The 14718-nt window shown below is 47.9% G+C and overlaps 1 protein-coding gene across 1 annotated transcript in view; it reads right to left on the bottom strand.

Annotated features, from left to right (window-relative positions):
• The window catches only part of FOXP3 (forkhead box P3), a 168381-nt gene that overhangs the window by 114946 nt on the left and 38717 nt on the right, over positions 1-14718 (bottom strand). Inside the window, exon 2 of the mRNA XM_073590967.1 lies at positions 1180-1239. The gene's annotated coding sequence lies outside the window, so the exon portion shown is untranslated. The remainder of the gene's footprint in view (positions 1-1179; positions 1240-14718) is intronic.

Genomic DNA, 14718 nt, shown 5'->3' with positions numbered 1-14718 from the left:
CTTGGGGTTCTTCTTTACCTCTCACCAAGGCTCTTCTCCCACAACTGCTCAGTTTGGCTGGACGGCCAGGTCTAGGAAGACTTCTGGTGGTCCCGAACTTCTTCCATTTAAGGCTTATGGAGGCCATTGTGCTCTTAGGAACCTTGAGTACTGCAGAAATTCTTTTGTAACCTTGGACAGTTGTGTGCCTTGCACTAATCAGAAAAAAAAAACACTAATCAGAAAAAAAATCAATAAAAAATCATCATTTGAAAGGTAACTCACCAAACCCTGACTGATGCACTGGCAGGACGCAGCAGAACCCCATTGATAAAGGTTTAGGCAGCACAGGTGCACTCCACTGATGAGGACAGCCAGTAACCATTTGTGGTCCGGCTGCCCAGTGGAAATGCACACAGATGAGGCTTGCATAAGGCATAAGTCACACTGATAAATGTGATGCAAAAGTGTCTGAGCAGCCTATTGATCACGCCCCTAGTAATTAGCAGGCGGGCTGCTTTGCACTATAGATACATGCATCACACAAGGAACCAAGCCAAATATAAAGGGTTCTGGCTGCGTCCTGCTGAAAAGTGCAAAAAAAAAAAAAAAAAAAAGATAATAGATATGGGGTATTGGTTACTATTTTGGCCAAAGCAGATAAGCTCACAACCCAACGTCAAGGGTCCCCAGATATTGTGAGTCCCTAACACTAAATATAAACAAACACTAATCAGAAAAAAAATCAATAAAAAATCATCATTTGAAAGGTAACTCACCAAACCCTGACTGATGCACTGGCAGGACGCAGCAGAACCCCATTGATAAAGGTTTAGGCAGCACAGGTGCACTCCACTGGTGGTCCCGAACTTCTTCCATTTAAGGCTTATGGAGGCCATTGTGCTCTTAGGAACCTTGAGTACTGCAGAAATTCTTTTGTAACCTTGGACAGTTGTGTGCCTTGCCACAATTCTGTCTCTGAGCTCCTTGGCCAGTTCCTTTGACCTCATGATTCTCCTTTGGTCTGACATGCACTGTGAGGTCTTATATAGATAGGTGTGTGCCTTTACAAATCAAGTCCTATCAGTTTAATTTAACACAGCTGGACTCCAATGAAGGAGTAGAATCATCTCAAGGAGGATCACATGGACAGTATGTGACTTAAACATGAGTGTCTGAACAAAAGGTCTGAATACTTACGACCATGTGATATTTCAGTTTTCCTTGGGTTTGAATACTTTCCGTGCTCTCCATCTAAAACTGTGAAAAAAGTTTAGGCAGGTGTTAATATTTTATCTTTAACAATTACCAAAATTCAAAGAGAAATCTATATTAAATAAATATTTTGGGAACACACTTTGTTGTTACCAATTCTTCACTTGCTCACAGTTTTTGAAAGAACTCGACAGGAGGTTTTTCCAAACATCTTGGAGAACCAACCCCAGATCTATTGTCGATGTCACTTGTGTACATCCTTCTGTATCTTCATGTGATCCCAGACAGACTGGATGATGTGAGATCAGGGTTCAGTGGGGGCCGGATCATCACTTCCAGGACTCCTTGTTTTTAATGGCATTGGCAGTATGTTTAGGATTGTTATCCTGCTACAGAATAAATTTGGAACCAATCAGACACCTCCCTGATGGTATCTCATGATTTATAGAAATTAAATTTACTAGATATTTGCCTTGTTACAAACTCTGTACGACTTCTGGGACAGATGTTCATCATTGATTGTAAGAAAAGGCAAGTTGTGGAAGGTGATGATACCAAAAGACAAGGGGTCATAATTTTGTTCTGTCAACTGATCTGTTTGAGGCCTTGTTGGTTTTTTTTTTGAGTGATGAGTTGTACCATTTTTAGGTATTTTATGATCACTTTTTTATTTTGTTTGAATATGGGATGAACAAATACCCTCAATGTGAAAACATTAATCGGAGTTAATATTCCAGAAGGGGTCTGTTCTAGCCAATTCCTCCCACCATTTATGACATTAAATTGGGGCTTAGAATCTCAGGAATTCCAAGAATTTTTTTCTACATAAATGTAAGTGTTTGCAGATCATTTTGGCCACTCAAAGGAAGAAGAGTAAAATAAGTCAACATAAGTGGAGAGCAAAGTTTAGCTCCTCAGTAATTGAAAGGAGTGTGAGGATTGCAGTATTTTAGGAAAACAAAAGAATATTACTGTTTTATGAGCGGCGATGGAATGTTACTGCTCTACCCAGCACTGGACACAGTAACCTATGTATTGTGGCCATTATAGACATCACACTATTGTGAGAGATGGAAAAACAAGAGCCAAAGGAGTTAATAAACTTTGATATATTGAATTTGTGTTCTCAAATTCAGAAAAAAAAAAAAACTTTTAAAGAGGTTGTCTGAATTGTCAACAACTGTTCAATTTCCTTACAGTGCAACCAGAGGTGAAATTAAGAATTGCACAGATGTGTATGCAATTTACTGGAAATGTGCCAGCAGAAAATGACCTATTGTTTATATAAAAAAAAATATCAAGTTTTAAAAATATTTTAGCATTTTTTTGCTGATATGCCTATCTTTATTACAATTCAAAATCAGTTATTTTACATTTTCACACTGGCCACTGGGGCTTTATTCGGTTCATAATTCCTGTAATTTCAGGAAGAGTTTTCAGCAGGCTCCTTATCAGCAGAGACAGGATTACAATGACAGGTTATGTAAAGGGGTGAAGAGGAAGGAGAGTCAGAAGAGGGTTACCACCCCTGCTCCGTGTCCGGAACCATATAGCCGGACAGCAGGGTTGCCAGGGGGAAGACTTGCTGACTTGGATCGACTGCACCATGTGACTGTCAGGGGCAGTGGGGGAAGAGAAGGGGTGCTGGACCGGAAGCTGGGTGGGCTGAGGGCACAAAAACAGAGCACGTCAGAGCCAGAGCAGCGCACGTCACGGAGAGCAGGCTGCAGCGACGTGCACCAGGAGAGAGTGGACTCCCGCTTAGAGGACTGAGATTAAAGGACGCGAGATAGAGAGCGCTGTCTGTGAGTACGTGAACATGAAAACTCCTGTGACCAGAGGAGGCTATCCCTCTGACAGTGCAGAGACAGTGACCTGTGCGCGCAGCCCCGGTGCCCGCAGTGACTGGCCAGAGCCCCTGAGTGCTGCAGATAGACTTTACAGCATGCGCAGCAGCGTACCTGCAGAGAGACTGTCAGCTTGACATACAGATACTCAGAGCAGGGGAGACCCAGTTTCACAGCGTCCCATTGCTTCCCACGTTAACCCCGGAGTTCCCGTGTCCCAAGAGAAGATAGAGACTACAGAGACTTCAAGTGCCGCTGTTGACGGTGCCAACGTTGGAGAAGATGACCCTTCAATCAAGACTTCATGGGACTGATAAGTTGCAAGAATATCCGATTATCCACTTTCATTCTGCTTAATTGTTTTGACAGCTTTGCCTAGCTTTAGTGTTCCGTTATACCGTTTTACTCTGTCAGTTTTACCCCCACTGCTTCTCCCTGCGTGGAGACACAATCCTCTGTAAATAAACCCTTTAACTCTTGGTCTGTCTCTGACCCGTGGTGACATCACCAGCACCTGCACATTATTACACTTGGTGTAGACGACAGGATGTCACACAACGTTGCGGACGGGGCAGACCAAGCAGTTGGGGGAGGCCCCAGGTCTAGCATTTCCCTGGGAGCCATGTTAAATAATTTGCCAAAGTTCTCTGGGAGCAATGTGATGTTGTGGAGTTGGACGGAGCGCATCCGTGGGATGATGCGAATGCATCCGATGACGCCGGCCCTGGAGGCAGAGATTGCAGTGATGGCCCTGGAGGGGGAGGCACGGGACTCTGTAATGCTTAGACCCCCCCCGGGTGAGAGATACCCTGGACAAAGTTCTGCACATACTTGAGGAGACGCATGGAGATCCCACTGACGTAGGGGAACTGCGCATGTGAATGTTTCACAGGAAGCAAAGAGAGGGGGAGACCATGACGCAGTTTATGAATGCCCTGCAGGAGCTCCATACTGCCATCATGCGAAAGGATAGTGTAGGCATAGGGTCAATTGACGTCGTGCTACGAGACCAGCTGGTGACGGGCTTGCGTGATGTTTTGATGAAACAGGCCCTGTGAGAGCGCATGCGGGTAAAGCCAGATATGACTTTCTCTGAGGTCGGGAGTGAGGCGCGAGCAAGAGCAGGGAGTGATAGTGCCATTGGGGAAGGTCCGGAGTGGAGAGCTAACTGCCACTACGGACGCTACCCCTCAATGGGTGGATGACCTGAAGGAGATTAAACAGGTCCGTGAAGAAATGGCTGCGTCAAAGAGAACCCCGACGGTAGAGTCCGGCTCATTGGTGCAAGACAGGGAGATTGCCCACCGGCGTGAGACTGGTGCCACCCGGAGAGGAGGCCCACCTACATGTTATACCTGCAGAGAACCCGGTCACATTGCTCGGTGGAGCCCCCCGGCGGAGCTGACCATCCCCGCGGCATCTGTTAAACTAGGTGGCTCCGAGCCCGAGGGACGCCGTCCGGAGCGTGAAAATTAGAGGAGTATCAGAAGTACCACTAGCCTCGTTTCCACGTGCCCCTTGGTCTGGGCCGAAATGAATGGAAGAGCAGTGCACTGCCTAGTAGACACCGGCTCACAGGTTACCACCATGCCTGAAGGATATTTCCACCGACACTTCACGAAGGCGCTGCGGCCAGAATGGGGCCCGGTGGTTCAACTCACAGCAGCCAACCACTTGCCCATCCTGGTCGCAGGGGTGGTATGGATGAACATAGAGGTCTGCGGTAAGGATGTAAGAAGGAGAGGAGTAGTGCTGGTGGATGGAGAGGCAGCTAAAGACCATACCGTAACCTTGGGCATGAATGTGCTTAAAGATCTTGGGAGCCTACTCATCAAGCAGTCCTCAGAACAGTTCCTTCAACAATGGAGTGACCAAACCCCTCAAAGGAGAGTCTTCCAGCAACTGATACAGACAGCTCAGGTCCAGGAAACATACCAGCTGACGTTGGGATTAGTAGTTGCACAGACCCTGGCTACTGTGCAGGATGGAACTGTCTTCTTGCGCTGTGTAATTTTGGGGGAAGATGACGTGACCTTGCTCTTCAGGAGTGAAGCAGCCTACATCCTAGGCATGCCCGATGAGCTTGTCCCGTCAGAAACAGTAGAGCTGACTGCAAAGCCAGAAGACCCATGGCTGGTGACTGAAGGATGAAGCAACCCCAGATTGCTGAAGGAAGGGCGAAGGAAACTGGAACACATGAGAGCAGAACTCTCGGAAATGACCCCTCAACAGGTTCCCGGGATGAGTCCTTACTAGGGAAATATCAGGAAGTGTTCGCCAAAAATGAAGACGACTTTGGGCGCACCACCACAATAACACACGAAATACCTACCGGGCATGCGGCACCTATCCGAGAATGATATTACCAGATACCCCCACAAATGTACAAGGAAGTGTACCAGGAAGTGAAGGGGATGCTGTCACAGATGTTGAAGAAGGGAGTAATACGTGAGAGTCAGAGTCTGTGGGCTGCCCCCATAGTCTTGGTGCGGAAGAAGGATGGATCCTTATGCTTCTGTGTGGACTACCGCTGCTTCAATGCTTGTATGGTGCGAGATTCATATCCATTGCCGAGGATAGAGGCATCCCTGTCGGCGTTAGGGAATGCCAGGTACTTTTCTACACTAGATCTGGCAAGAGGTTACTGGCAAGTACCAATGTCCGAACAAGACCGAGCCAAGACAGCGTTCATCCTTCCGATGGGATTATATGAGTTTGACCGCATGCCATTTAGTCTAGCCAATGCCCCAGGAACGTTTCAACGCCTCATGGAAAGATGTCTAGGGGACCTGAACTTTGAAGGCACCCTGATTTACCTGGACGATATCATTATCTTTCCCCCACCTTTGACGAACATCTGCGGAGACTGGAGCAGGTCCTGAGTCGGCTACAGAAGTATGGGTTGAAAGTGAAGCCTCAAAAGGGTCATCTCTTCCATACCCAGATAGAGTATTTGGGACACGCTGTCTCTCTGCCGAATGAGTGAGGCCCTCTCAGGAGAAAATTGCTGCGGTACAGGAGTGGCCGACCCCAAAGACTGAAAGATGTGCACGCATTTCTGGGACTCACAGGTTACTTCCGACGCTTCGTAAAAGACTTTACACGCATCGCAAATCCTCTTTTTGAGTTGCTGAAAGGAGTGCCCTCCTGTGCAAAAAACAGGAACATACAGTGGGGGGAGCATCAGGAAGAAGCATTCCTAGCCCTGAACAAAGTTTTGACGGAGGCCCCCGTGCTGGCCTACGCTGACTTCACGCAGCCGTTTATCTTGCACACCGATGGAAGTGTGCAGGGGCTTGGAGCAGTGCTGTCACAAATACTGGACGGGAAAGAACGCATCATAGCGTACTCCATTCGGTCCCTCCATGACTCGGAAAACAACCCAGACAACTACAGTTCATGCAAGCTGGAGCTGTTTGTACTGGTGTGGGCAATGACTGAAAAGTTTGCAGAGTATCTGGCCGGCTCAGAAGTTCACGTGCATACAGATAACAATCCGTTGGCTGATCTCGAGACTGCGAAGCTTGGGGCCCTTGAACAACGCTGGGTGGCTCGGTTGGCAAAGTTCTGGTAAAAGATCTCCTACAAGAGGGGAGCGTAGAATACCCATGCTGATGCCCTTTCCCGAGTGGATTACCTTAAGCCAGCCCCTAGTGGGGATGCGGAGGTTCCAGAATTTGGAGGAGCTGCCAGGATGGTGGCAGCTACGCAGGAGACAAAACAGGAGAAGACTAGGGCGAGTTTACTGGAGCAACCCTGCGATGAGTTGGTCCGAGTGCAGCAGGAGGACCAGAAGATAGCTCAGTTGAGACGGTGGGTCGCATCTAAACAGGTGCCCAGCCATCATGAGAGGAGGACTGCATCACCTGGAATGCTGCGACAATGGGAAAGGCTTCGGTTGCGAGATAGCATCCTGTATCGGAAGATGTTCCTACAATCGGAACTCAGCCTTGTATGGCAGATGTTGATTCCCTCGTCCTTGGTGGACCAGGCAGCTATGGAAGCCCATGCAAAAGGAGCCCATTTAGGTCCAGAAAAGACCTTCCAATGGCTGCAGCGCCTATTTTACCATGCCAATCTGAGGAGTGTCGTGGAAAGAGTCTGCCAGCAGTGCCAGAGTTGTGAACTGGTCAAACCACCCGAACAGCGGACGGTGAAGGCATCGGGACCATTGGATCTGCTGGCAATAAACTATCTGACAATCTGGCTAGCACATCAAGGCTATGAGCACTGCTTAGTGATGGTGGTCCAGTTCACGAAGTTTGCTGTTGTGACGCCCACACGGGATCAAACTGCAGAGTCTGCCACTCATGCCATCTGCAAACACTTCATTCAGGTGTACGGGTGTCCTTAACGTATCCACTCCGATCAGGGGGCCCGTTTTCTTCAGGGGGGGTGATGGAGGAGTTGCATCAGTTGTATAAGATCAGTAGATACCGGACAACACCTTATCACCCACAGGGGAACGGTGCTTGCGAGAGATTTAACTGCACCCTGATCCAACTGCTGTGAACCCTGCAAGAGGACCAGAAGGCACGATGGACTGAATTTGTCCCTGAATTGGTATGGGTGTATAACAATTGGAAACACAGCACTACCGGCTTCACACCCTACTCTCTGTTCTTCGGACGGCCCGGAAAATAGTAGACTGAGTTGGAGTTAGAGCCAGAGGAGGACTACACATGGACGGGGGTGTACTACTGAGTTTGAGAAAACCGTTGTCGGCTATTGACTCTCCATCGACTAGTGTAGAACAGGCTACAGGAGTTGAAGCATCCTCAAGTCACTCCTCAAAAAGGGACAGCTCTACGGCCTGGAGCAGGGCCGGCGTCAGCACCCGGCGCACCCGGGCAAGTGCCGGGGCCCTGGCGAGATGGGAGGGCCCACTCACGCTGTCTGGGATACCCGCCAGCCGCCACGCCCCCATGTACTGACCCCATCCTGCGCCCTCCGCGAGGGACCCACGCAGTGACGCAGCCCCTTACAGCCAGCAATGATCATCGCTTCCTTCGGCTGTAATCTTGTGTGCGGTGCCAGCACAGGACCTGCGATGAGGTCACAGGAGGGGAGGAGTCAGGGGTCACATGATCAGGGCGGCTGCAGGACTCTGCTGTGCTGGTCGCTTTTCATTATGGTGCTGGTCTGGATGGATGAGGTAACGTTTATGTGTGGGACAGTGGGGTCAGGGAGGGGTTTACAAGGTGGATGTAGCAGAGCCGTGTGTGTACTTGTGTGGGATCAGGGAGGGGTTTTACAAGGTGGATGTAGCAGAGCCGTGTGTGTACTTGTGTGGGGTCAGGGAGGGGTTTTACAAGGTGGATGTAGCAGAGCCGTGTGTGTACTTGTGTGGGGTCAGGGAGGGGTTTTACAAGGTGGATGTAGCAGAGCCGTGTGTGTACTTGTGTGGTGTCAGGAGGGGTTTACAAGGTGGATGTAGCAGAGCCGTGTGTGTACTTGTGTGGGGTCAGGGAGGGGTTTAACAAGGTGGATGTAGCAGAGCCGTGTGTGTACTTGTGTGGGGTCAGGGATGGGTTTTACAAGGTGGATGTAGCAGAGCCGTGTGTGTACTTGTGTGGGGTCAGGAGGGGTTTTACAAGGTGGATGTAGCAGAGCCGTGTGTGTACTTGTGTGGGGTCAGGAGGGGTTTTACAAGGTGGATGTAGCAGAGCCGTGTGTGTACTTGTGTGGGATCAGGGAGGGGTTTTACAAGGTGGATGTAGCAGAGCCGTGTGTGTACTTGTGTGGGGTCAGGGAGGGGTTTTACAAGGTGGATGTAGCAGAGCCGTGTGTGTACTTGTGTGGGGTCAGGGAGGGGTTTTACAAGGTGGATGTAGCAGAGCCATGTGTGTACTTGTGTGGTGTCAGGAGGGGTTTACAAGGTGGATGTAGCAGAGCCGTGTGTGTACTTGTGTGGGGTCAGGGAGGGGTTTAACAAGGTGGATGTAGCAGAGCCGTGTGTGTACTTGTGTGGGGTCAGGGATGGGTTTTACAAGGTGGATGTAGCAGAGCCGTGTGTGTACTTGTGTGGGGTCAGGAGGGGTTTTACAAGGTGGATGTAGCAGAGCCGTGTGTGTACTTGTGTGGGGTCAGGAGGGGTTTTACAAGGTGGATGTAGCAGAGCCGTGTGTGTACTTGTGTGGGGTCAGGAGGGGTTTTACAAGGTGGATGTAGCAGAGCCGTGTGTGTACTTGTGTGGGGTCAGGAGGGGTTTTACAAGGTGGATGTAGCAGAGCCGTGTGTGTACTTGTGTGGGGTCAGGAGGGGTTTTACAAGGTGGATGTAGCAGAGCCGTGTGTGTACTTGTGTGGGGTCAGGGAGGGGTTTTACAAGGTGGATGTAGCAGAGCCGTGTGTGTACTTGTGTGGGGTCAGGGAGGGGTTTAACAAGGTGGATGTAGCAGAGCCGTGTGTGTTCTTGGGTGGGGTCAGGAGGGGTTTACAAGTTGTACGGAGCAGAGCCGTGTGTGTACGAGGTGTACGGAGCAGAGCCGTGTGTGTACGAGGTGTACGGAGCGAAGCCGTGTGTGTACGAGGTGTATGGAGCAGAGCCGTGTGTGTACGAGATGTACGGAACGGAGCTCTGTGTGTACGGAGCTGAGCCGTGTGTTTATGGAGCGGAGCAGAGCCGGGGGTGTACGGAGTGAAGCTGTGTATGTACAAGGTGTACGGAGCAGAGCCGTGTGTGTACGAGGCATACAAAGTGGAGCCGTGCGTGTACGAGGTGTATGGTGGGAAGCATTTATACCTCCCGAGTCCCAACTGTCCCGGATCCAGCGAGACAGTCCCGATTTTGAGAGAGAGACTGCCCCAGCCGGGAGCTTACTTTCCCCGCGGGACACAGGAGTACACAGCGGAGCCCCAAGGAGCAATTTAAAACTTGCATGTAACGTTCTACCGGAAGTGACGTGCTGGAAGCTGACCAGAAATTAGGTCATTTCAGTAGGAGATTGTGACGGAACCATGGAGGCACTTCAGGCAATGCTTCAGATCCATCACCGTGTCCTCCTCTGACAGCGGACAGCGAGATCGCCTTGGAATCGGGGATGTCGGCCATGTGAGCGGATCATGATATGTCCTGCACCAGGAGGCTCAGGTAGGCACTACAATGGGAGCTGGGCTGCTATAGTATCTTTATAGAATTTTTCTCTCTCTTTCTCTCGCTGTTCTTTCTCTCTAATCTTTTTTCTCTCTCTCTCTGTTCTTTCGCTCTCTGTTCTCTTTCTGTCTCTGTTCTTTCTCTGTCTGTTCTCTTTCCTTTCCTCTCTTTCTTTCTCTCTGTTCTTTCTTTCCCCTCTTTCTCTGTTCTTTCCCCTCTCTCTACCTCTGTTCTTTCTTTCTTTCCCCTCCTTTTTCTCTCTCTCCCTGTTCTTTTTTTCTGTCAACTCTTTTTCTCTCTCCGTTCTTTCTTTCCCCTTTTTTCTCTCCCTCTCTGTTCTTTATTCCCCTCTTTCTTTCTCTCTCTGTTCTTTTTTTCTGTCCACTCTTTCTTTCTCTTTGTTCTTTTTCTTTCTTTCTCTCTGTTCTTTCTTTCCCCTCTTTCTTTCTCTGTTCTTTCTTTACCCTCTTTCTTTCTCTCTGTTCTTCCTTTCTCTCTGTTCTTTATTTTCTTTCTTTCTCTGTTCATTCTTTCTATGTTCTTTCTTTCTCTGTATCTTTCTCTGTTCTTCCTTCCATTCTTTCTCTTTCTCTGTTCTTTATTTCCCCTCTCTTCTTTCATGCGTACACTACTAATCAGTAGCCTCCATCACATGAACGTGTTTTGCCACAGAGCGAGTGTCCGTGTGGATCACATGCGTGTCCGTGTGATCCACACAGAGAGAAGTCCGTTTTTGGCCGTCACCACGGATGTCACACGGCATGAGTCGTGGTATGTGTTAAGGGGGGGCCAACTGAGACTTTTTCGCCCGGGACCCTCAAAAACCTGGAGCCGGCCCTGGCCTGGAGACCGAGTCTTGGTGAGAGAAAAACGCCCACACAACAAATTGGAGTACCGGTGGGAGAAAGGCCCGTACAGGGTGAAGCGATTTAGTGCCAAAGGTCCCGTCTATGAGGTTCAGCCAGAAATGGAAGAAGGAGCCCCCACTTGCACGCTGCATCGAAGTATGTTGCGGCCATGTTTGTCTCGAGATTCTGTACAAATACAGGAAGTACCTGCATCCCCACAGGCCATTCCAGTGGTAGATGTTAAAGATGAGGAAGACTCTCAACTTCCCCCAGGGGATATGGAAACAGGGCTGGTGCCTGAATTTACCAACACAGCAGGAACAACCCCAACTCCCATTCCGCTGCAACAGCTGACACCGCTGTTCCTTCTGATTTGCGACGCTCTGAACGTTCAACGGCTGGTGTACCCCAGCGCTTGCTATAACCAAGACCAGTTCGTCTGGCCGCAAATTATACAAGGATTGGAAGACTGTCAACGAGAACTACAGAAACTCTCGCCCGTGGAATGGCGAGCAAAAAGAGAGGGGGAATGTAAGGGGGTGAGGAGGAAGAAGAGTCAGAAAGGGGTTACCTCCACTGCTCCGTGTCCGGAACCACATAGCCGGGCAGCAGGGTTGCCGGGGGGGGGGGGGGGGGGAGACTTGCTGACTTGGATCAACTGCACCATGTGACTGTTAGGGGCAGTGGGGGAAGAGAAGGGGCGGTGGACCGGAAGCACACCAGAGCAGCGCGCGTCAGGGAGAGAGCAGGCTGCATCGACGCGCAGCAGGAGAGAGTGGACTCCCGGTCAGAGGACTGAGATTAAAGGACGCGAGATAGAGAGTACGTGAACGTGAAAGCCCCTGTGACCAGAGGAGACTATCCCTCTGACAGTGCAGAGACAGTGACCTGTCCACGCAGCCCCAGTGCCCGCGGTGACAGGCCAGAGCCCCTGAGTGCGGCAGATAGACTTTAAAGCGTGAGCAGCAGTGTACCTGCAGAGAGACTGTTAGCTTGACATACAGAGACTCAGAGCAGGGGAGACCCAGTTTCACAGCGTCCCCCTGCTTCCCACGTTAACCCCGGAGTTCCCGTGTCCCAAGAGAAGATAGAGACTACAGAGACTTCAAGTGTCGCTGTTGACGGTGCCAACGTTGGAGAAGACAACCCTTCAATCAAGACTTCATCGGACTGATAAGTTGCAAGAATACCCGTTAAACCACTTTCATTCTGCTTAACTGCTTTGACAGCTTTGCCTAGCTTTAGTGTTCCGTTATACCGTTTTACTCTGTCAGTTTTACCTCCACTGCTTCTCACTGCGTGGAGACAATCCCCTGTAAATAAACCCTTTAACTCTTGGTCTGTCTCTGACCCGTGGTGACATCACCAGCACACTATTACAGTTACATCCTTATACACAGCTAAGAACACAGATCCACCAATCACAATAGGCGATATCACAGCTCCCCTCCCCCTCCTCCCTTCAAAATGACCTTTGCACATGCTCATCAGATGCTTCAATACAAAAGATAGGGTCGGGGTCTGTTCACTGTAGCTAATGTACCTGTGTTGTTTCCTGAAACAGGAAGTTACAGTCTAGAAAAGCCCCAGTGGCCGGTGAGAAAATTGTAATATTTCTCATTTTTAATAAAAACTGTTTATACACAGCAGGCGGCACTAAGTATTGTTTGTTTCTTTGTTGGGGAAATATGACTGAATAAAGAATCTACTGTCCTTTGTCTATATATTTGTCTATACACTTTTTTAAAAAATAATTCAGAAAAGTTGTTTTTAAGTAAATTTTCACATAATTGCTGTATTATTGTTATATGAAAAACAAATTGCCAAAACATTTTCTGATCACACAATCCTTTAAAGGAATCCTGTCAGGTCCTCCAAGTTGCTGCTATAATGATTTACAGTCATAATGGGCTTGGTCACGTTAATTGAATTATGGTTTTAAATCATTATGGGGGCAGTTTGGGAGGCCTGATTGACATTAAAGGTTCCCTTTAACATCTGCTGGGTCCTCCAGGATAAGAGACACTATCTGTAACAGCTATCCACTCCAATTAGAAGAAGAATCCCAAGCAGGGAAACCCCACTATAAGGGATGTATGTAGAAATCATACACTACTATACGTACAAAAAAAATCCTCCATACAGTATTATGGGCACCACATTGTGGTACCTATAATACTATATGGGTAGTACTGAGTCCTTCATATAGTATTATGGGTACCACATAGCCCTCCATACAGTATTATGGGCACCACATAGTCCTCCATACAGTATAATAGGCTCCCTATATTGTTCCATTCAGTATAATGGGTTCAATATATTGCTCCATACAGTATAATGACCCCCATATATTGTTCCATACAATACAAATGGCCCCACATATTGCTCAATACAGTATAATAGTTCATCTCTATTGGTCCTTACAGTATAATGGGCCCCCTATATTGCGCCATACAATATAGTGGGTCCCATATATTGCTCCATACAGTATAAGCACCCTATATTGCTCCATACAGTATAATTGGCTCACTATATGGATCCATACAGTATAATGGGCCACTGCTATTGCTCCATACATTTTAATTCATCCCCTATATTGCTTCATATAGTATAATGTTCCCACTATATTGCCCCATTCAGTATAATGAGCCCCTGTATTGCACCATATAGTATAATGGGCACCATATATTGCCCCATACAGTTTAATTGGCACCCTATATTGCTCCATACTGTATAATGGGCACCATACATTGCTCCATACAGTACAATTGGCCTCATATATTACTCAATAAAGTATAATGGGCCACCTCTATTGCTCCATACAATATGAGTCCCATATATTGCTCTATACAGTATAATAAGCCCCTTTATATAGCTTCATACAGTATAATGGGCTGCATATATTGCTCCATACAGTAAATGGGCCCTATATATTGCTCCATACAGTATATGGGCCCCATACATTGCTCCATACAGTACAATTGGCCCCATACATTTCTCAATGCAGTATAATGGGCCACCTCTATTGCTCTACACAATATAATAAGTCCCATATATTCCTCTAAGTATACAGTATAATAAGCCCCTTATAAAGCTTCATACAGTATAATGGACTAATGGACCCATATATTGCTCCATACAGTATAATAATCCCCCTATACGTATTGCTTCATACAATGTAATGGGCTCCATACAGAAAAAAAAATAATCAAATACTCACCTCTCCTCGTTCCCCTGCTTTTTCAGTCTCCTCAGCATCTCCTGAATCTCTGCAATTCTCAGCACAGAGGGAGCACTGTTGTGACATCATTGTGCCATCTGCGCTGAGATGTTACAGAGCTCAGATGCAGCTCCAATGGAGTACCGCCGCCCCTTCTATGATGTGCTAGCAACAGCATGTACGCTCCTGCATATACTGTATGCTCATGTAAACTTCATCACATAAGCAACTGCTTTATATAAAGTGATGAAATTAATATTAAGCCGAATTAAAGGGTGATCCAAAACCGAAGGTGAATTTCATACTAAATTTAATACAATAATCTAATCACTTTTCTAATATATTTCAAATAAAAAAAATTCTACCATTCCCTCTCTCCATTTTTTTTTTCTTTTTACTTGCAATGACATTTTGTTTGAGAATCCCGGGATGTTATTAGGGGGCAGAGGCTCCAGTCACTGCCACAGCTGCTTTCCCCATCATGAAATAAAGCGTCATCTGTTTTAGAGACTGG

Source organism: Dendrobates tinctorius, unplaced genomic scaffold (assembly GCF_039654945.1).
Source record: "Dendrobates tinctorius isolate UK_male_01 unplaced genomic scaffold, ASM3965494v1 ptg000120l, whole genome shotgun sequence".
NCBI lineage: Eukaryota > Metazoa > Chordata > Amphibia > Anura > Dendrobatidae > Dendrobates > Dendrobates tinctorius.
The sequence above is the reverse complement of the archived record's forward strand: the minus strand, read 5'-3'. Positions and strand labels throughout refer to the sequence as shown.